Source organism: Prorops nasuta, unplaced genomic scaffold, assembly GCF_024137725.1.
Source record: "Prorops nasuta isolate Cenicafe-Biocafe unplaced genomic scaffold, Cenicafe_Pnas_1.2 PNAS00011, whole genome shotgun sequence".
NCBI classification, from domain to species: Eukaryota; Metazoa; Arthropoda; class Insecta; order Hymenoptera; family Bethylidae; genus Prorops; species Prorops nasuta.
Window position 1 is genome coordinate 1,186,166 of NW_027116808.1, and position 24,332 is coordinate 1,210,497.

The 24,332-nt window shown below is 43.1% G+C and overlaps 1 protein-coding gene across 3 annotated transcripts in view; it reads left to right on the forward strand.

Moving 5' to 3' along the window:
- Window positions 1–24,332, forward strand: part of qin — a 153,477-nt gene that overhangs the window by 36,160 nt on the left and 92,985 nt on the right. The gene's annotated exons all lie outside the window — the stretch shown is intronic.

Consider the following 24,332-nt stretch of genomic DNA (forward strand, 5'->3'; position numbering starts at 1 on the left):
ATTCGCACACGTTGACCGAACGCAGCGCAAATACAAAGAGCTCTTTTCGTTGATCCAGCCTCGCGATTATTTATATTCAATTTTTATATGTATATATATATATGCAGAGCTTTTCCATTCCGAAAGTAGAATTACACATGCTTCGAATTAAATCCACCGTGCTTTCGGGGCTTAAGCAGATTCGTCATGCACTTCGCTCTCACGCGCGCGGAATCCCGAACGACTTTAACGGCGAAAAATAATATTTTAACGTTGGTGTGTACGCGGAGGAATATATTATTAATTAACTTGATTAAAGCAACGATTGTAAAAGGAACTTTGCGCCGTACGGAACAATTTTAAACGCCCTTTTATACAGTCCTGTAGGATGCTGTATTTTTGTTAAACCAAATGTTTAAATAGTGTGAAGAATAATATGTGTATACCTGAAAACAGATTTTCAACATAATCGTTAAATTTAGCGTAACGCCGGAAACGGAATTTTCAGAAGGTACCGCAATGTTTTTTCGCTCGGCAAGTTTCTGTCAATTATCGAAACAATAACGTACACAGCAGCCATTTGAACGTGTAATGCGTCAGGCTGGTGAAGCTCGTAATTCGATACGAGCGAGCCATTCGGCCCTCTCGTGACCGAGGTACACACAGCCAGACTGCAACGCTTGTGATCCGAGTGTGAAAAGCACTCGTTAAAGCTATTCTTTTCGTTATCGAGGTAAAGAAGAGCGAAAGAGTGGGGGGGGGGGGGAAGTAGAATTATTGTTATCAGACAATGTGTATATATATATATATATATACGTAGGATAGCGTCGGAAGGTCCGCGCCATTTTCAGGCGAGTTCAACGAGGTCGTAGTAGCTTTTATAAGGCGCTAAGCTGAAACGTTATAACGGCGAGAATTCCCTAGGTAAGAACAACAGAGGGGGAATTGGTCTTCGGCTGGAATGCCGGAATTAACGACGTTAGGTTTTACGGTCGCCTAGTCGGCAGAAGTTGATTCGTTGTAAGGAGAGAAACCGTTGGGAGAGAGAGAGAGAGAGAGAGAGAGAGAAAAGGACGCTCGGCGTCGGGGCTGCACGCAACCCGGCGAAACACCGACGAGGAGGATTTTCACGATCGCTCAGGGGGTGTCTGGCCTCTCGGAGACTCGAGTTTCCTCGTGGTGGTGGTGCTGTATACATCGCGGGCTTTAGTCTCGATCCTCCCGTAGAATCGGAGAGAGAATACGGAACGGAAGCTGCGAAACGAGCCGAGCTTCCAAGAGACCTTTGTCAGCGTTCGAACCTCCCTCGCTCTTCACTGTCAATCCCTATAAACCTCGTTTTCCTTTACAACCACAATACTTCTTCTTACTCTCCTCTGCATCTCCCGTGCATACCTCCTTTCTCGCGGCTTTCCTCGCAGACGTTAATGCTCATTGTCGCAAGTATATATATATATATATATATATATATATAGAGAGAGAGAGAGAGAGAGATTTCAGGTTGATCGAGAAAAACACGTACGCAAGCCGAAATGATTTTTTTTTTTTCAAGTTGATTAACCCCTTCTGGTCACGCTGGATTTCATCACCCACATAATTATCGAACACGCACGTTGGAGAGTAACGCAGCATCGGTGCATGCAATAATACGAATATCGTGTTTCCGGTAACAAAATACGAGGAGGCTTGCGGTTAACTGATAACGTCGGATTGGGGAAAAAATTGCGCGTGGTCTCTTTGGCGAAATCCATCGGGTTACGTTATATGTACATGTGCGTAGTATAATTGTTACGGACATCTATTAAAGAGCCACGCGATATCCATACGTTTATTACGAACAGTGGCAGTGGAGAACGCTCTCCGCAGCTTTCCAGATACAAAACACGCACCGGGCGAACCAAGTTGGGATTCACCTGACGCTTTACTCTAATTTCCAATTTACCCAACTCGAATTATCGAACTATGGCTTTGAGCTCATCATCTCGGTAGGAGTACCGTGATTCGCGGTTATTATCCTCGCGGCTCACCGGATTATTTCTGTACCACGCGATTCTTCAACAACGTATGCTTTACACTACCCTCCGCCTCCCCCCCCCCCCTTTCTATATGGACAAACGTATTTCAATTCCCTCCCATATTTTCTACGTTGATTTTTAGCCGAGATCGAATCAACGTAATTTCCAAGGGACTCGCGTAGCCGGCGAAAAGAAAGTTTGTCCGACAGCTCATTTGGAGTTTCAGACAGAGTCGCGTCCGATGCAAGAGTACAGCTGCACTGGCGAGACGCGTAAAAAAGTGGAAAGCCAACCTTTCGGTCGATTCATAACGAGATTTGGGAGGAGAATCAGCCTTGGGTGAGAAAGCCTGCATTAGAGAGAGAGAGAGAGGGAGATGACGATGGTCGAACGTGACGTGGCGAGTCCTATCATTTTATGCAAATAAAAGCGGAGGACGCTTGATTTCCCCTGGTGTTCCAGCCAGCTCGCCCAGGATGACAACGATGCGCCGCTGCTGCTACTTGCACGTGCCAGCGCGAGTCGAAACAAGGACGCGATTTTCGCACGAGTCCAGAGACAAGGCCGGAAAAAGCTTCGGATACCAATCAACGCGCTCCGCCATCGTGTATTGGTCAGCCATAGGATCGTGGAAACGGTGTGGGAAGGAGAAAATTATTACACGGGAAGCTGGTTTCGAGACTGATCAATTTATAAGGTTCGCGGTGATGAGGAAGAGTGCTTTGGACACTTTGAACTTTGTAACAAACGCGTGTACAGGAAATTCGTTATTGGAGCTAAATGCAAAATCCGACTGGTACATTCGATGCCCGACTGATTCCCTCTCCTACTACTTGTTGCTATTCTTCCCTCTCTCTCTCTCTCTCTCTCTCTCTCTCTACGCACACCAATATTGTCTCCCCTAGAAACTCGCGGAACCAACCACGCATTCCGTCCTCGTGTCCGAACCATGCAGACCCTTGAAACGTACTCCCACTTTGCTCTCAACAGTTGCCTTTGATTCTAATCAAACACTCGAAGCTTTTGCATTTTTTAGAAATATCCTTCCTGTGTATTGACGTACACTGTGCGCGAAAGCCTAAGATTTATTTATGGAGAACATGCAGTGCTATACGAAAATTCGATCGAGATCTCTCGTACACTGCTACCCAAGCACGTCGTGCCTGACGTGTACGGTACTTATCGTTAGATCAATTTGAAAACGGTGCACGCCTACTTGGACAATCGAGACTCTTGCTGCAATTCGAAATTACCCACGATGAAAATCGTGGCTTGTCAATGTAGAGACAAAACGAATCATGTTGTGCACACAAATGGCCCAGAGCTGTATTTCGATGTGGGTCACGATTTACGACATTCGTGTATAATACCGGTTATTGCTAGGTATACGCAAAGCCCAAATTTTTCTCCAGTACAGTATCCTTCCCCTGATTATTCTAATATCGAGGAATATAAATAAATGTTCTTGCAAATCATTCGTAAACCAACGTGTCACGCGACAGGTATTCCCTTGTCGTCGTTGCGTTCACTCGCACGGATCTAGTACAGGTCGCCACAAAAATTTGGTAGATCGATACGAGACAAAGGATCCATAAAAACTGACGTTCGTAAAATAACAAACATTAAAATTCACTGCGAAAGAAACCTCGGTGACACGTGGCCGACGCTTTTGGAGCACTAATTATTCCTTACATCGTTAAAGTAGGTGGAGAGATCCATGAGGAAGACGCGAAGACACTCTACTCACCTAGGGTGATTCGAACGAGCCCCGTTGGCTTGGAGGATGGTAGCAGCCAACTCATCGTGTTCCCGATGGCCAAGGGTGTACCGAGATAATCCACACAGAGATAGAGTGAGAGAGAAAGACCAGAGAGAGAGAGAGAGCAAAAGAGCAAAAGACGATGGTGAAAAGGAAGAAAGCAGCGAGAGTGGACGTGCTCGACGTGGCGGAGTCCACGCGGAAACTGACGGTTTTCGAAGGAAACCGGCGGCCTGTAGTCCCCGCAGAGTACCTGGAGCAGAACGAGCCTTCCTACGTACGTTGACTTTTGCTTTTGCATCGGCTCGTGCTCGACTACCGGCTCTCCGCGCGTCGTGTGCTCGGTGGTGGGAAGAACGAAAGGAAGAGCGCACACGGGCCCCCGACTCCATTTACAACCGGCACGTCCTTTAGAAGCACCGACACCTTCGACCAGAGGAGAGACTCCCCGGCGATCCGCTCAGTCTCCTCACAGCTCGCTTTACGCTGTCTGCTGCTCGGAAATTCTCAGAAACGCTCTGTTCTTTCGAGTAGAGAGAGAGAGAGAGAGAGAGAGAGAGAGAGAGAGAGAGTCTGATACGAGGAGATTCAGAGTGGGTATTACTGTTTAAACTGCAAAAATTCTTGTCGAGGATCATTCGATATTTCATTGTTTTTGTTCGGTTTTAATCGGTTTATATTGCAAAGTATGTTTGTACGAGTGATTGGTTTCTTGCGAAAGGTATACTTTTTTCAATAAGTATATTATTTTGTGGTAGAGAGGAAAGAGTTGTTTTATTCAATTTTTCATTGTATCATTCTTGGCTTAAAATTTAATTATTGCAGTTTTTATGATTATTTTTATTATAATATGACATTGCTCGCATCTTTGGACAGTTGAAGGTATTAATATTAATTTTTTTTTACTGCGTCGCGCTTGAAGAAACGGAATGCGAGGAAAATAGTTTATTTGCTCTAATAACATATGCTTCTTTTAAAGTTTGGATCTCCTGAGAGAAAAGGAGTCATTAGTCCTGTATGATCCGAGAAAGTGACAATATTAACATACATCTAAAATGTCATGAAGTAAAAATAATTTCAAAAGGAAACAAATCGGGCGTGGTATACAAAATTGAGGAAAAAAGCGAGGGATGAAGAAAAATACAAACATACAAAGTTAGCCAATTAAATTTAAGGGGCAAGGTAGTCCCATCACAATATAAACACATAAAATACTCTCATTTAAATATTTCCCATAAATTACAACAAGTTAAATAAAGTCTGCGAAAGCACAATACTCTCCCCCCACTACCCCTCGATTTTCTCAAACCACAATCAGCCAATATTGAATCAATAAAAGCAAAAATCCAAATATTTCAAAAAACAATTTAATCTGCAAAGTTTCAATGACAATTCCTCCAACAGAGTATCAAAATTTGACCAAAAACTAATATTTCATCCAAATAATTAAAGTAATTTTTCTCCTCGTACCTATATAGTGCAGCTTTTAATTAAAGAGTATAGGTATTAAAGGTCGGCTCTTTGCAGTGCGTGCTCTCCCATTTTCTAGGAGTTATATTTGAGAGAGGAGGTTTTATAGCCAGTGTTATAGTGGAGTTCTTAGGGATATTATGCGCCAGGTAGCAGTAACTAGAGTCGTTCATTCCGTTTTGGCAAACTCGTAAAGAGCAGGGGTGAAGGGCATGTCGGATGAGAGGAGTAGCAGCAGCAGCAGCAGCAGGGCTGCTCAAGTTTTATTGGGCCAACACGAAATATTAAGTTAACGTCTAGCTAATGCGCAAGCCCGAACAAAACACCACTGTTTCCTCCCACCCACCAGGCTCATCAACTTTATTTGCATCGTTGTAGTCCTTGGCTCTGCGTTCTCTCGTCCTACTCGCACTTACCCTCTTCTTCCAAAAGGCAAGCTTACTATATATGTATATATACCTCGTTCCCTCTCCCTCCTAACTAATAATTCCACCTCGAAAAAGCATAGATGGATCGCGCGTGAGCTTCGGCACGACTGGTGTTGATTAAACGCTCGAGATTAAATCTGTCAAATTTTCTCTACAAAGCTTCTTCTTCATAGGGAATTAAAACGCTTGATTATCTTGCAATATATGTATATATAATAGAATAGAAGAGACTAATTGCAAAAGCATAGTAAAAATATTCTCTTTAACGCGCTCTCCCGCAGTAATGATTACCTGCTCCCACCTGCGTATTATCATATTTCATTAGAGATCCTATTGGATTGTTTAATAATACATTGCGTTAATATTGCTAATATAATCATCCGCGTATCAAATTAAGTAAACTGCATCTACAATTTTCGTCCGCGTATACTAAGCACGGCCTTTGCTCTATTTATCATTTATTATTGTTATTATTTGCACGTCGGCCTTTTAAATAATAAATATCTAATTATAATTTTGGCTCGAGAGAGACGAAACTATATAGCTTTCAACCTCGAGCCGTGTGTGCATCGGTTGAAAACACTGATAATTTTGTCAGTGCGTCATCCTCTTTTTTCCCTCGTTGCAGCGATTCGGACAGATAACTAGGAATAGTAATTTTTGGTAACAGTGCGTGCATATATAGTGTAGGGGATTTTTGCAATTAATCACCGCTAGTAGCATTAGCTTGTTAGATTTGCCACGAGCGAATATTTGATTTTTCGTTTTTTCGCGTAGCGTATAATACGAGTAAAGGCGGAAGCGTAGAATCCATTTGGAAAAGTTTAATTGGGAAGCTTTTGCGGCCACGGTACGATAGAATGCAGCGTTAACCAAATAATCGGCGTTTTCGAAAAATTAACAATGGCCTTTGGATTCGTATGATTTTTACAAGCACCATTTTTATGCGAATTTAAAGCAAAGCTCTCTTTTTTTCCACGGACAAAACAGCTATGGGTGCATGGAGCACATGAGTAAAATCGACAATAATTATCGCTACGCGCTCCAGGGGAAAAGTTTTGTCCGATAGGTTAAAAGCTTTTCCCACTTGCCACGCGCAGATTTTTCCATTTGCCAGTTAATTTTCAGATTCCCTTACGTGCACCGACAGAAATTCAGGTGGTAGCTCCGCATTTTCGTATTACCGAAAAGAGAGCAAATGAAATAAGTGTCCTACTGTGGGCTGGCAATTCCAAATGTTGCACATATATACATCACTTGTATATACGCCGTTACTAATGCGTCTGTGTCCGTTCAATTGCTAACATATATATATATATATATACACTTTTCCAATCACATATCGAAACTTTTCTCTCTTCCCTTTTCTATAAAGGAACTCTAGAGGAATCATAAAAAATGTGAAATTGCACAATCACACTTTGCAGGCAAATAGCTTTGCTCTCGCTTTAGCGCCTCACCTTTTTTGCCATCTTGGCTGCTCCCCCTCTACTTTTGCAATACCTGTAAATAAGTTTCATTCGTTTCATATATTTTTGACAGTACATTCTCGAATAATAATATTCTCTCTCTCTCTCTCTCTCTCTCTCTCTCTCTTTTTATCGCTGCAAACCTATTCGTGAGATTTCTTTCGTTTCTCAATTTATTATATCGCGTTGTGTACTCTGAAATAGATTACGCAGTTACACTGTGCTGGGCAGAAGAAAAAAAAACTGGATCGCAAAATATTATTTTTTCTTAATTAAGGTAATTATGCTTACCAAGCCGGCGCGAGGCATTTCTCGTTCGTACATTTAGTATATATATCGGTCATTTTATTACCACTGTCATTAATTTTACTTCATCATGCGCTACACGATCATACGTAATTAATTTTAAAATCTAGCAGTTTACATCAGTGGTGAATATCGGTGTAAATTTGCCAAGAAGATGATTAAAATATCGAGGCTGCACCTGCCACTAACGAAGCGAAAATGAAAGAGAAAATTCCAAGCTGAAATCTTGATTTAATTATGCTCTTCCCCGAGCCAAATGATATTTCCACCGAAATTTTTCCTCCTTTTCAATATTATTACCCAGAACACGAGATCTATCAGTACGTTCCATGGGTTTGTTATAACAGTGCACTCTATATATACATACGTACGAGATCTATATAGGGTTAATTAAATCAAAAATGTAAATTAATGTAAAAGGGGGAAATTAAGCTGACGGGTAAACATATTCAAATTTTATAGCGCGTTCTAATTTTCATGGAGAAAATTCGAAATGGGAAAAGTGTGTAAGTATTACGCGTCGTTGAAAAGATCGCACGACGGAAAAACAAGGTTTTCATAGTTCGGTGCAACGGATCAAGGGGTTTGTCGAGCTACGTGACGGCGTCGTCTCGTCAGCCTGGATTCACGAAAACACTTTGCACCTGTCTCTTTGGTTCTCGAGCCTCGAAAATACTCAGCCATTACGGTACACGTATAGCCCCGATGTGCGACACTCATCTTTATTCTCAACATTTATTTATTTTATAAACGAGCAAATTTTTCCTCAGATTTTTATAGCGATAACACCTTTTTTTGGTAGGAAAATGTAGTTGCATGGTAGCATATCGTTACGATATCGAGACCCGCATCGTTCCTCAACAACAACTCGCCGCAACTCTTTGTCCGTTTAGTTTCGAAAGAGCGCGTGAAACGAAGAGCAGAATCCAGATGGATAGAGATGCTAAATAGATCGTAGCACTAAACGGAGGGAAATACTTTATTAGCCAGCAGCAAAGTCTCTGATATGCAAATTTCTCACTTCTTAAGCAGTTGCAGGAAATGACTTTTATTTCCTAGTTTCGAGTGGCTTTCGTTTCAATCTAAGAAAATAGTTCAATCGAAAAGTTTGATTGTTTTCTTTTAAGGTTTGCCTCGCGTTTTGTGCTCGCATGAATAATTCCGTAGACACACTCGACGTTACACGTACACATACCCTTATCACTTTTCTCTGCAATGTCCAAATGTCAAAATGCTAATCTCCCTCTATATATAAATTTATAGAGGCCAGGTTTCGTTAATTCTTATGCTAATTTCACGCTTCGAACGAGGTTTTTATAAATCTCTTCGTCGAGCTTCGTTCTCCACGCGCACGCGAACTGTTTTTTTTTTTTTTTTTTTGCAAACCATTTTTGGACATGTATTTCACGCAAACAGTTCCCGGATATTCGTTCGTAGACTCGTAAACCTTCTTGGAACGTTTCTCGGAAATTCTTAACGAATCCTTCCCACCTCCCGATGTAACCTTAACGCACGCTTAATTAAGCGGAAGAATGGAAAAATGACGAAAAAGCAGAAAAGCAATTTTAGATTCACAATGAAATATATCTTACGAGGTACAAGAAATTTGAGCTCTCGATCGCAGCAGGGATTGGCTTACCGATCGATCGAATTACCGGAAATTCTCGCGTTACGAGAAACCAAGTCGATCGCGAACCGTGCACGGTCCACTCGAAGTAAGTGCGAGCCTCACGAAACTTATTAAGGATCGTGCTCGTGCGAATTTTCCAACGACCGCCACGCGTCGATAAAATAATAAACCACGTAATATCGTTGGAATAACTCGAGGAGAAATAAGAAATAAAACAGATTTGTCCAGGCATCGTTATAATTCCCTCGTAAAATGCTAATCTACATGGAGGAAAGGGGCTTATTGGAACGTAATATTCCACTCGGCCATACAACTCGATCCTTCGATGCTTACATTTGCTGCAACCACGTTTCGTACGGAAAGTCTCTAATTCCCAAGAGTTGTCCCAGTTGAATTCGAGCAAAGTATCGTTCGTTAAGCGTGCATTCTGTGTAAGAGAGCACCGGAAAATTTTTCAGTAAATATAACACAGGACTTTTCTACGTATCTGTAGGACGTATATATATACGCGTTACATAAAATTTCTGGCAGAAACCTGTAAAGTTGGATCCGTTCTTTTCTGGCACACGCGTATCTTTGGTACGGGAGGCGAGGGAAAGTTGGTAAAAATTCTTGGCCTTGCCGCGCGTGTGTGTGTCGGTGAGTGTGCACACGCTCTTTTCCTGGGACGCGTGCATACGTGTATATTCTCCCCTAGTATTGCATAGGCAAAGAGACGAGTCTCTTTTATGCTACTCTCCTTGAAGCTTTGATTACTATATATATATATATATATATATATATATATATACGCGTGGGAGAGTCTGGTGGCTCGGGACAAAGGTGGTCCTTGCTCAAGTAACTGCAAACGCGTGCCGTCGTGTAGTCACGTTGTTCCCTCCAAGATAACCGTGCATTGTTTTCTAGGATAGCCTCCTATCGGACGGATAGCGATGCATTAGGCAAAATTAGACCGCGATTTACTCGAGTGCTCTCTTCATGATCCATCAATGTATATATATATATATATATATAGTGGTTTCTCACGGTTCGTGCAGGCTTGAACGAAATCGAACGAGAGACAACGCGCGTCAACTATCAATTCCACTCAAGTTTCTTAGTCTCTCTTTGTGGAACAATGAGTTGCGCAAGCGCAAATTACACCGAGCACTCTCCCACTATATACTATATGCCAAATTTTCAAGTTCTCCAGCCGCTGCATGGTAAATGCGAGAGAGAGAGAGAGAGAGAGAGAGACCGGCCGCGTGATTTAATAATTAGGCTTTTGAAATATCCAGTTAATACAGCGCGAATGGGACAAGAGACGGTGCTCTACGCGATATATACCGTACACGTCAACTAGAAACACGCTCGTAGCGTAAGACCTTTCCTTCGGCTAAACCCATGGAGATAATTGTCTGCGAGATTGGCTCGAAATTTCTACAGAGAATCATTTTATTTTAATATTTCACCCTCGAATTTCGCAACTTTAATTTTCCTGCACTCTACGTTCAGCTGGTTAAGTAACAGTGGAATTAGCATCAGTGTGTATTGTATTCCAATTGAAAAAATTGCCAAAGGTTTTTCCTCGAAGGAACAAGAATTTCCACCATTTCCTTTTTCTTCTTTAGATTCGCAATCCTCTTTAGAATGAAATTGGTAAAATTTTACTTTTTCTTCTCGTTGGGGAACTATATACTTGAAAGTAACACACTGTGCCATAGTCTAATTATGATTGTATCAAGCGGAGAATGGTAGTCGTTGATATACGTTTTACGGGACAGCGAGTCGAGCAGAATGAAAGAGCTTTTTCCTGGTCCTGGAGCGACACGAGGGAAAAAGACAGCGAATGAGCAATCCGTCCGTGCAGGAAACTGCAGAGACCTTCCTCCTTCCACCGTGACGCGCGGTGCATGAAAAATTAAAATCATATTAGTCTTGTTCTTATCGTACCAGGTCCTTTCCAAAAGCTCCACTCTCTTTACCTCGATATACGTACGTAGACGTGCATATATACATGTATATAACTATTATTTAGGCAAAGAGAGAGAGAGAGAGAGAGAGAGAGAACTTTCTCCCTCTCTCCAGAACCAAATATCAGGTTGTACGCGACCTATGGAAAAACAGATCGAAATCATCGATTCACGGCTCCGCTGCTCAAACTATAATTATAATAATATTCTTTCGAGTCTTCGATATTAACGGAATTGAGAGTTTTCGATCTAATTAGCTGGACAAGTGGATACATATACAAAAAAACTATAAAAAGAGTTGCATTTATCAAAGCTTCCTTTTGGCACTGGTCATTTCGCTGTTATACCAGGACTTAACGCGTAATCGATAATGCTTGAAATTCAAAGGATTGGAATATAAATGAGCGGAAAGCAGCGTGTCTGTCTCTCCACGCATGGCTTCTGGGCGAAACGCGTTGCTCGGGGGAAAAATCTATCGGTAAAGAAATGCAACGTAGATGGAAAGCTGCGGGTTCGTTTCGACGAGAATCCTGATGCTATCACACGCGGAAGTCAATAGACACGTTTCTATTCGAAAGTACCTTTCTATTGTGTTTTTCGACAAGGGATCCGATGCCGCCGCCGCCGTCCGAATATTGTTCGGTTAGCCTGGGCTATACTCGAATCTGCATTTTCTATCTTTCACAGAATACAATGCTATTCGAATGAACGATAACAAGAAGCTTCGCATAAAAATTACCCTCGGCTTCTTATTATCATCTCTCGCTTCCCACTTGGACAGCAATTTTTAATGTTCCAAGAGTCCGATGCTTACTCGATATTCAATAATGGAAAGAACATTGCGTATATAATCATTTGATCATGGTAATATAGTCGACGAATATACGCATTGGTGTAAAATTAAAAAACATATCAGACTCCTTTATACACAATTACGGTTGGTTTTGAAACTAAAGCAGAATTTTTGTTTAGTGCTGGCAATATGTTGGCACGAACAATGTTGCTGTGTAACGTTGACCCAAGGGTCACGAGAATTCTGTATCAAGCTTTGGTCAATTTTAACGTTCCCACCGAATAATATGCCCCTCGTTTTTCTCTCGCAAAGGTTAACTCGATCCTCGAGACGCGTTGCTACAACTTAAACACACTCCGAGTAGAGTGTTAATCCGTGGCAAATGTCTTGACCTTGAAATGCAAAATCCTGTGGATCAGACCGTGAAAGTAAGTTAAGAGAGTGGCAGGGGAACGTGTCACATGTCTCTGTTCGGACGGCTAACATAATGTCGATTACGCATTGTGGTACTTGCTACCGCGAGCCAAACGACTCTATCATTAACTCCTCGGAAAAACCAGCAAGCCAAGCGCATTGCAGTATAACGTATGATTATTATTATTTTTTTTTTTTTCATGCTTCCATTGCATCATGCAGCAGTTTAAGAGTGCGTGGGATAAATAAAATTTCACGAAACATTCTTTTAATTATATAAAATAATTGAAACTTGAGATGTTATTGTGGAAGCTCTAAGAGACAATTATGTAAATGATATTTCCGGCTTCGCCAGTTTTCTCTCTTTCTGTACTTTTCTTTTTTAATTACGTAGCACGGTTTACAAGGATAGACGTATTTCAGAGATTTTAATTATAATATTCAGCTAGTGTTTTTGTTATCGAGAGATTGCTGTATTTCGCACGCGTAGTTCTTTCAATTTAAGCCACATAGTTCTTTTCGAGGAATATATACCATACATCGACTTTCAGGCATTATTCGTTCCACGTCGACTGCCGTTCCAACTTGCAATATGATTTTACGTCACTCGCTGTGCAGTGTCCTGTTCTGCCAGGAACAGGTGTCTCACACACGGTATATAGATACACCTGTTATTTACACCTAGCATGATTGTTTCTATTTCGTTAAAGCCCCAGGTACTCGACACGGCCATGTCAACCGCAAATTCTCATATATAGGTAATAAGTACCTGTGCGAACAAATACGCAAAATTTCATTTCGTCATTTCTCCATCGAACTCGTCCATCCAAAGTTTTATCAATATCACGAATAAATATATACAATTTATCGACGCTACGAATAACAATGGACAAGTCGAGCAAAAATGATGTAAAATTTTTCTCGCTTTAAAACGAGCTACATTTTGAATCTCGCAATTCCAACTGGAGAATCTTTGTTCAAGCTATTTCTCGCACGCTCGTCCGTAAGGTGGCAGCCAAGAGAAATGAATACTTGGATGATCCTCCTTGTTATACATCCACAAATCTAATTCCAGAGCTAATCTCGATTTGTTCGAGGGATACGTCTGGGTTGCAAGTCCTCTCACTATTCATGCCAAGTGCTTGCCGTATATTCCTCTTGCTTACCAACTCGCTTAAGAGGATCCGTACACCCTAGAGGGGGGGGGGGGGGGGGGGACCAGTTCGTCATGATACACGTAACTCATCGATCATAAATTACTCTCCGGAGAGACTACGAAGCACCTCTACTCTCTGCTCCAGTTTTTCTTCCTCTTTTTTCCTTCAAACAGCATCGTGCTAAAGGTGCTCTCCTCCGGGTGCTCTGGAAAGTGAAAGGATCACGCGAAACTCGATTTGGTGCAGTTTCTTTACCAGAGTTTCGACACTGAAATCATCCTCGGCGAAAGGCGAAGACTGCCGAAGCCCGTGTGCGTGCTCCATTGATTTAATCGCTGACGAAGCTCCGCAATTATACAAACGTTTGTAACAATTTTCTTCCACCTGCTCCATAGAACAACGGCCTTAAATTCAATCGCCATATAATATCCAAACATCTTTTCCACCGCGTAAACGCTACGAGGAAGTTACAATAGGATCATGTTTTAAGTGGAGAAATCAGTGGTAAATATTTCTCACACCGTGAATCGCGAGTATATAATTATTTAAAACACACAATCGTATCTAATTTATTCGGAATTATCTCGGGTCGTTCGGTAGCAGGACTAAAGCTCTTCAAACTCCATCTCTTTTACCAGTACTATATATATATATACACAGAATCTGGAAAAGATTAAATTTTCTCTGATAAATGTGTACGCGAGGGAAATGAAAATATTGCTATCTACAGTATATGCTTCGATTACAAGTAATTTAACAAATATTCGATCTGGCATTACGAATATAGCAGAGAGCCATGATGGTGGGATCGCGAGCTAATCCGCGATCTATTAGTAAACTACCGTTGCTACTTATGACTTTGTGGATGGAAAAAAATCTCTTTGCAAAGTTTTCATTGTGTGCCGCGCACACAGTGCCACGCTGTATCCCTGTATATCCAGTAGAATCCCACATTGCGGGAAACTTCTCCGCAATGTGGCTACGCGTAATCGCCGCTCGTCCACCAATATTCACCCAGCTATACGTTGAGAATTAAATTCGCGTTGTACTCTCCATCCCCCCCCCCCCCCTCCCTCTTCTTTCTCTCGGTCTATCTGTTCGCTTCGATGGCCATTAGCCATCAACGAATTAGCCACTCGCAACGAGCGGATTTTCTAGCAGCGCCGTGCTAAATATTCTCCCGCGCAAAATCTTCGTGAAATTTACATGACACCAGCGCCAGAGGACCGTGCATGCGTACTTTATAATCGCGCGTGGTTCCATTTCAGTGACTTTGCGAGATTCGAATGTCCTGTCGATGGTCCTTGCCCCCCCCCCCCCTCTCCTCTTTCACTTTAATTCGTCATACAAGATCCTTTCTCCTTCAATCTCGTCCCACGTTCCTCTCTCTCTCTCTCTCTCTCTCTCTCTTCCTTTTTGAATTATAAAATTGAGGCTTGCAAAATTCGCGATGAATATACGAGTTATCGATTAAAAAATATATTCCGTCCGAAGGTTGACTCGTAAATTGTCGCTGTGGGTTGCGAACGTGTATTCGCGTTGCTGATTAAAATTCAGTATACTCTTGATGAGAGAAGGCGGAAAAACAGGGGCAAGTCAATTACCGAATCACATTTCTGTGAATGCGACTCTTCTCCTTTCCATCTCTCTCTCTCTTAAATTCGCCGTTCTTTATTGGTAAAGTCGGTTGGGATAATAATATCAGCCATTTGGATTCTCTCGGTTTTTCGATTTTGCGAGAAAATCTCCGAAATAACGTATATATACCCTTCTCTCTCTCTCTCTCTCGCTGATAATAACAATAATCATTACATTCGTTGGTCGAAAATTCATGGAGATTTTTGCGCGGTAAACTATAACTGCCATTAAATCGACGCGCTTCGGAATAAGACGTCTATTTTCGAATGCATCGCGAGATGGATTTAAAACGTTGAAAATAAATAATGTGCCTCGCGTCAGCAGGAATTCTAAAATTTCCAGTGAAAGTCGGAGAGCGATACAGTAGAATATTAATTGGTACCGATCGATCCTTATCTCCGGTCATAAAAATGATAAATCTCCGAAAGAGAAAAAACGACGTAGTGTGTGTGTGTGTGTGTGTGTACAGCGAGAAACGAAGGATCGCAGTTCCGGTTTTAAGTGGATTGCTGTAAGGTTGAAGGCGTGTGAGTTCATAGAAATCTGCGTAGAAAAACAAAAGATGAGGAGTAAACTATCGGCAGGCAGCAAAGAGACACTCATAAATATATATATATATGTATACTGACCTACAAAAGGAAGACGATAGGCAGAACGAAGTCGGTAGAAAGTCCATTCCATAACTGCTTATATTCCGGTCAGAGACTCATCTCCATCTCGGTGTGGGTCGACCGGTCCCTCCACGAGTTACGTCGGGAACGTGCTGGAGTCGCTCGAATTTTCTCGCATTGAGAACCCCTGGCAAATGAAAAGCCTTTAATTATAACGCACACCACGACCATTCCACGTTGATAAACCTCGTCTTCCCTCCAGCTTTATAAAACTCTTTACTCGATTTTCCTTTGGAACATTAATTTATTTTCGCACTTTGCCCTCTCTGCCAACCACGCGCGCGCGCGCGCATGTGTGTGTGTGTGTATACGTGTTTTCAAATAATATTAATACCTTAATGGAGCTTTCGCAAAATGCATGCGCGAATCGTGGCGAGAGAGCGAAAAGCACGTTTCACAATACGTACATATGCCAGGGTTGCTTGATTTGCAATGACCATATTCGCAAATACCTCGACGCATGAATACATAGATGATAAAAGCGAGCATTGTACCGGTACGCGTCGTTTCCCAAGGTCGTTTCGCAGCTGTTAACTCGACGCAAACATCTTTACATATTTGTCTCGGACCACAGCTTTTCTCTCCTCGGCCAATATACAAGTTTCTCCTCCCAAGAGTTTTACCGGGGAACACACAACAGTAACGGTACATTCGCACAGTTTGATCATAGATTTTTGCGGGTCGCGGAACGCGGAGAAAACGTATTTGGCGATCATTTTCAAGAAGACTTCTTCTCCTCGAGCCGCGCACTGTCATCCAGCTCTCCTCTTCCGCCATTGTGTGTAATGGTGCATTATGGTCGGGGAGTGGATTTCGCGGCAGAGCCTAGACAGAATTTAATAAACAAACTCTCTTTATATTCTGGTCGCTTTGGCTTGATATTTATATTGCATTTTCCGCATGAAAGTATATACGGGACTTTGGGGGGGGGGGGGGTGCACTCAAGAAAATTCTATTTGCTCTTGGCGTTGAGAAATCCTCTTAATTATGGCACGTCTTAGGATTAACGGGAGCTCACGGAGAGGAGGATGGTCCATAGTGCTGCTCGGTACCGAAAGTCTACCATAAGTCGCTCGATGAAAATTTCAAAGGGAACGTATATAGCTTTCGCGTTCGGGAGAACGGTCCGAGGAATGTTCCGCTTATATTTACTATACAATTTCTGCTCCCCTCTCCATTCGAGACCGCAACTTCCCGTTGGACAGGTTCATTAATTAATTTCTAATCTCCTCGAGAGTCTAGGATGACACGTGTGCGCGAGCACGTTTATTAGATTAGATAAGCATTCCGAGTCACCTTTACAATCCAAAGCGATCCTTTCACTCGTACCCACCGAATCTCCTCCTCGTCCACGAAGATTTAAGTCCAAATAAGCTCTATATATATATATATACAATGATTCTTTTTTAATTTTTGCTGTACATTAGTTGCACCGGTTGGAAAGGCCGCTGCTCACTCGTGCGTTTCCATTCTTCTCCGTTTCCTCCTTTTCCAATCGCGTGCCTCTCTTTCCGCTCTTTTTCTCCTTTCATTCGTGTATCGCCGAGCTCGACCATCGCGCTATCCGATCGTTATTACGAACGAACGTACGGGGTCGTGCTCTCCTCCCTTTCGGGATAAATCAATAAAATCACCGCGTAAATAGAAACGTACACTGGCTACGATAGTTAAAACGACCCAGTACTCTCTCTCTCACCCCCCCCCCCCTATCCTTGCATGCTCTACCCCGTTTTCAGCGACTGCCCTGCCCCCGAGCAACGAGCATCCGTTATGACCATCGTAAACTCGCAGATTGCAGGTGCCCTCCCGAGCTGTTTCGTGTCTCTTCCCGATAAGGATCTTACCCTCTCTCTCTCTCTCTCTCTCTCTCTCTCTCTCTCTTCGACTAATCCAAAACCACTCCTCTCGAACCTTTATAGCCAGATATTTCGATCCAATTAACCTAACATCGAAAAACGCTTTCACCGAGTCTTCGAAAATTGTTCAATCGGCGGATCGGATAAGATTTCGTCTCCCATACACTTAATAAAATTGATTAGGTTGTTCAAAGGGACCGAGAGAGAGAGAGAGAGAGAGAGAGAGAGAGAGAGAGAGAGAGAGAGAGAGACGAGGAAATGGAAATTTTAACGGTTCCTCCGATACACGCGTAACGATACAACTATTGCGTAAGAGAGGTGAATTAATTCCGGTGGAGAGAGGATGTTTCAGGTTGGCCGATGGGTAGGTCAAGGCCATCGGGGTTATGATCAAGGCTGTTCTTTCGAGTTCACGCGGGGGGAACACTCGTCTAGACTAGGAGGGAGATCGGAGTGACTCATGTAGAGACTTTCGTTTCATTGCGCACCTATACGTTCTCCATTTGCATGCGTGACCCTATTCGAACGCCTTCGATGGATCGCGAACCTCGAGTCTCTTCAGGTTCTACACTCTCGTTCCAAAGCTTTCTCACCATCAGCTGCATTCCTAACGCGTACTTTGCTGCACCTTCTTCATTTTTTCCTCTCCGAGCCATTGTCATCCACCGTCCAGTTACATCGTAACATTAAAGACCAGCTTTGCTGTACATATATAGCTCGGCGCTCGTTAGGAATTCCAGGTATTTCTCGAGGAGCGAGTCAGTTGTTCATTCGGAAGCATCGAGATTTTCTTAAGAAGCGCAAGTTTCGCAGGACGAGGCGTGGTAATTGCGAGCCACGCGAAGCTCGCAACTGGCGTTTACAGAGCTTCGTAAGGTACACTCGGCCAAAGGAAAAGGAGTTACGCGAACAAAACTCTTGTTACCAGTCAGCCAGCCACGTAGATTCGCGTAATTGAGATTCGAGGGTTTGGCATGCGGTTACGCAGTAGGCAAAACGTATCCGTTACTAGATGGACAAAGCGAAAGAGGAAACACGCGAAGGGTAAAGGGAAGAGCCGAATGGAATGCGAGAGAGCACGGCCGGCGAATAAATATAATTAAAACTTTCGCTGTACGACTCGCAGTGGTTTTCCTGGTCGAGCTAGAGACGAAGAACCTTTCCCGCCATTTTCTCCCCATTTTCCCTTCTACTCCCGCCTATTTTTTCACACAGTTTGTCCCGAGGAGCTTGCGTGTACCACAAGCGCGACCGACTCTGCAATAATAAGCATCGGGACGCCTCGGGGGCGAGGCGTTCGAAGGACGCTCGACGCGAAACGAGCCACGAGTCGAGAGCGAGACAGACGGGTGACCTCAACGTGGAAATTATCGCGTTTCGAGGGAGAAGAAGAGTGCACAATTGAAAGTTTTATTAGTGGCTTGTTTTATTAACGGGGAACGACGCTCGGACCGAGCCGGCGCGCGTATTTTTACGCGGAGATTGAAAAAAACGCGGCGCTATCATTCCGCGGTTAAACGCGCCGAATGAGATTCGCTCTTTTTGTTGCCTCGCAAACCTACGTGCGCGTTTACAATTGCACCGGACGAGAGTCGTTGATCCACACTTGTCCTCGTGGCCGCGCGCGCGCTCCGCGTCGTTATTAGATTAAGCCGCGCTATTTAAATACTCGTGAAATTGTGCCTTTTGACCGGGGCTCCGGCACCATCAGCACCACCACCACCCCTCCTCTGCACGGGCCGGCTCGAAAGTATCAACCACCCTAAGGTTTATTTTACAGTTATAAAGCCCGCAGTCTCTGTCGCTCGGGGAATTGGATTTTCATTTATACCAGCCTCTGATGCGCGTACACCACGAATATATATATGTATATATGTGTGTGTGTGTGTGTATTCATGCATCTCTACACGAGCATACCGTTTCTGCCCATTTATTCAGCGAATTAAACCGACGTAAAATGGCGTTATTCGCAATCTTTTTCATAAAAACGTTTTTACACGGGGCAGTAAAAAATCCATTGCATATGTATACGTGCGCGCCTCGAATCGAGATGCGCAGCCGAGGAAACAAATGCCGAAGACAGGTTGGGAGTGCAGGAGCAGGATTCGTAGGATCGGTAGACACAGTCGGGTTAATTTCTGGTCGAGTCTCCTTGACATTTTGGAAAGACGAGGAGACGCGCGTATGTGTGTGCGCGTGTGTGTAAGGTTTATGGCTGAATCGGTCGTTCCAGGAGAGAAATTCAAATTTTAATAAGCCAGGAGTTTCCAGAGAGCACCTGTGCACGTGTGCTCTCTCGCCCATGCATGCTGGAGGTATCGCGTCGTGTCGCAAACGTCGCTGCGAAGCTTTTCGCGCAGATACACACACACACACACATATATAAAGTGGCAAGGAGCGGTCGTCTCGGCAAACGTATCTATACACCCCTCCGTTCCATGAAACTTAAATTTCGTACGGACGCTTGAGAAATTTCCGAGCTAGCCGAGTAGTCTCGTGGTTCGAGCTCGTGCGCGGGGGGGGGGGGGTGGGGTGGGGAGGGGGAGGCGACCCCTTTCGCTCTCCTGATTCGTTCTTTCGCCATTTGCCATTTTGCCAAGTGCGTAGCTCGTCTAGCTGTTTCTCTTTCCGCCTCGTTTGCCAGCCGTCTGTTACCGTCCTCTTTATATATTTCGGAGGGTTCTCCTCCCCCTCCCCCCCTCCTCCATCCTAGCCCAGGCTCGCGCGGATCTTTTGCCCCGTAACGGAATTACCGACTCGACTCGCCCGGCCGTCATAAACTCGCGTGCATATATATCGAGTGACGTAAAACTCTCGACGGCGAGCCTGGTACGACCGGGGCAAAGGGAGGGAGCCGGTGAATTTGGCGTTTAAATCCCCGACTCCCCTATCACCCCTGGCCCAACCACCGACACCGCCAAATGGCGGCGGCTTTTCATTCTCGCCCGCGGAGGAGATAGCGCTTTACGTTCTCGCCAAATAAGACCGGTGCTCCGCTGTGTGCTGCCGCGTCGAGAATCCTACAATTTCGATTTAGATAGAAACCTGGTGGGAGGAAGAGAGACGAAGCCCCATCCGACTCTCTCTCTCTCTCTCTATATATATATATATATATATATATATATAAAGAGAGACGATACAAATTTTTGTCCCTTTGCAATTTTCATCGCTCGCAATATATTAATAATAGAGTAACAAGTGGAAACTGATTTGATCTTTTATGCAAGTTTGCTCCAGTGGTTTTAACGATTTTTCCCCTCCCCCCTCGACTCTTTTGTTTTTTTCGTCCCTATTTCCTTTGGTTTTTTCTTTTTTGTTAAATAGAATCTTAGCGGGAAGCTGTAATCAGTCGTCGCTACGATTTGCAAGTTTTAAGAGGGAAACGGGGGCAGAATGGCGCAAGTTGGATTGGTAAGACGAAGACGAATGAAGAAGCGTGAAAGAGAAAGGGGAACAAAGCTGACCTTACTGCCTGCGCGCTTGCTTCTCGCGGAAGAGAGTCACCTTAATGCCTCACTCTGCGGAGTATTAAAATTTATCACAGTCTCTCTCAAGCCCGCGCTCTCCGCCATGCCAAGAATTAACGAGATTCCTGAGTTTCGCGTTAATAAAAAATCCGCCAGCCCTCGATCTTCATCCGGAGAAAGCTGCAGTCTTCCAGATTATTCTGAAAAATCCTTTTTTTTTTTCACTTTTAGCTACACCCCCACTTTCGCGTCACAATTACAAAGTTCCTAATAAATCTATACATTTTAAATAAGACTTCCGGCGTGCATAGACACAGTTTTTTTCTTTCCTCGTAGGTTCGGAGGAGACGATTGCTTTGCTGCGGTCTCACGCAAACCTGTATCGTTATTGGGGACGAGCGTAAACGTGCGAGCAAATTCTACATGCTTGTTAATGACCCACCATTATTGTTTCCACTTTCGCACTGCACTCGTACGCGTACACCGTTCGATCGGTCCAACGAGTTATTGGCTTTTAATCGAGTAGACGAATCGCAGTTTTGGAGTTGTGCAAATCGTAAATGTCTTTAGATTTCTATATATACTCGTGTATGGTGCGAATGATTTTATGTCTTTTCTTAAAAACTGAAGCTACAGTGTTGCGAATGTGACAGAGAAAACTGAGCGAATGTCACGCGTAGTCACGGATCAACTGCACAACGTCTACGAGACATTTTGTTGATGTTTGCCTCTGCCAGAATATTACGTCTCTGACACGACACTGTGAACTAAGGGGCTAATGCATGTTTCTTCAGATTTCCAACTTGACTGAAATACGTACAACTATGGTAGCATATATGTGCTGTATATACTGTATTTGTTTGTCTTGTCCTACCGTACGCAGGTAACTTATGTGATTTCTCGTATGGCAGTGTTGGTAAATATGGAGAAACGCGATAATACAGTATATAGATTAAATAAATTAAATATCAAGTAGCGTTTCTCTGATATAGTGACTGTATTAAACAAATAATTGAAGCAATATTTTATACACTTTAAAACACTACCTTTTTCTCTTTCTTGTTTTAATCAAATGCATTTTCATATATATATATATATATATATAATTAGTATTTAATTAAAGAAGCAATATCTGCAGCCACCATCTCTCCGGTGCTACTCAATTTCATCCGGTAAAGCGTTTAGTACGTGGGCTTACTGCCGCGAATCGTTAGAATTCTGTTTCGGTGTGTCTCGGATTCAACCATTCGCTAATTACGATTTAACCCTTCGGCTCAGCGTACAGTTCTCGTCTCTCTTTCTCTCAAAGCGGGACATTTACAATTCTGTTAATGCAGCGCGTTAAATTGCCATCAATTATTCTATTCACTTTATATTATATTCGATCGTGATATTCTTTTTGAGGACAGAGAATGGAGCTCTACCGCTATAAAAGGGTTGAGGGGGGGGGGGGGGGGGGGTTGTACGTTGAAAACGGTGAAATATTCGAGAGAGGCACACCTGTTCGATGCATCAGCAAAACGCGTAAATTTTCGATGCTTCGTCGATCAGAAGAGATGGACATTTTTCCTCGCACCAAATCACGGTGAGATTTTAACAATTATGGTAGTGTATGAAAAGGTTGCTTGGCAAGACTGTAAACGAGAGAAGCGCCTTCGTGAGTATAGACGAGCAAAACGCGTAAATTTTCAATGTCCGATCGATGAGAGGAGAGCGGAAGAGACGGACATTTTTCCTGGCACCAAACCGCGGTGAAATTTCAATAATTACGGTGGACGAAGAGGAGGTTGGCTGGCGCAGGTTCTAACGAGAGCCGCACCGATTCCCTTCTCATCTGGCGAAAGTTGGAATTTCGTGATGGGGATTTATACCTGATTACAGGCCTAATCGAAATTCATCCTAGCGATAGATCTTCGCGGAGAAAGTGTTGTGGCCAATAACGAAAGTCGTCTATTACTACTTTTGCTCGAAATTACGGTGAAGCTACCGTAAAATTATGATATTAATATTTTCATGTTACGTTGATCAGCGAAAAATTGCAAGGGGGAGGGGGGAGGTTTATATATATAGGATGGAAATTTTGCGGCTTCTCAGGCCAACCAGCATCATCGGCTTCTCTCTTTGTGATTCCGATTAGCATAATACGTATATATATATATATATATATATATCTACGCTGGGGTTTGTCGCCGGCGAATCAATGATTTCGTTTGGCAGGAATTTTACACCTAAATTATATGTATTTATATATATATATATATATATATATCCTTTGATGGAATATTTACGTAATGTATAATTTAAATTGATTTCTATTAAAGGTATTAACGCTTTGAACGGAAGCACGGCGCTACGCTACAAAAGAGATTTATCTGGCGTTTATTAGATTAAACATCGCTGGCCGGTACGCTCAAAGGAAGGTTCGATTCCTCTCTCGTTTATATTTCTTCTTAATTGTACTCTTCCAGCCTGCCAATTTCACGAATCGACGTGCGGATGAGTTCACGACCTTTTGCTCCCAATGAAATCTAAACCCACATTTCTATCACGCTGCGATGCATATGCTCTCTTTTTCCTTTGCCCGTGATTGCGCCAGCAGATCCGCCGCCCCATTACCGCTCTTTAAGCGAAAAATTGTCATTAAATTTAACCGTTAAATTACAGGTGGTATAATTGTACGATTTCTAAAATGCAGAAAATTATAAAAACGTAGAATGATGCTTTTTTCGCTCTATTCCGCTTTCGTCCTCGTAATAATCCAGTGAAATTAATGTAATTAATCTCCCTCTCTCTCTCTAGACAAAGAGAGAGAGAGAGAGAGAGAGAGAGGTTAGGATGGATTAAAATGGACGCAGGAAGTTTACCCAACTCTTGTGCTTCCAGCCAAGGAGAAATTAAGCTACCAGCTGGAATTTGAAAATATCCAGAGATGTTTGCAGTTATAATAATGTTTGAGGGATGTTGATTATAGCGTTGAGGCCAAACCGTGGGTATATTTAGTCGCGTGCCTCGAGCAGTGTCGCGTGGCTCTACGCGAATGAGCCAGTTAATCCTTTGGTCTTGCGCCTTAGAGGCGTGCAAACACGATCTCGATGCAATAAGTGTCGCCTTACCAGCCTGATGGATCGAATAGTCGAAGGATGGAGGATTGCAGAAGGATCACAGTGGCAGTCGATCGCTTTTATCCACTTTTTAAAAAGGAACAAAAGAATTAGTATCATACAGGATCACTAAATTATAAACAAAAGCTTTCCTAAACGATAAAAGGGAATCTCGATTCCTCTGTGTAAATGTTTAAATTTCCTCCTCGTACTCCATTTTGATTCCT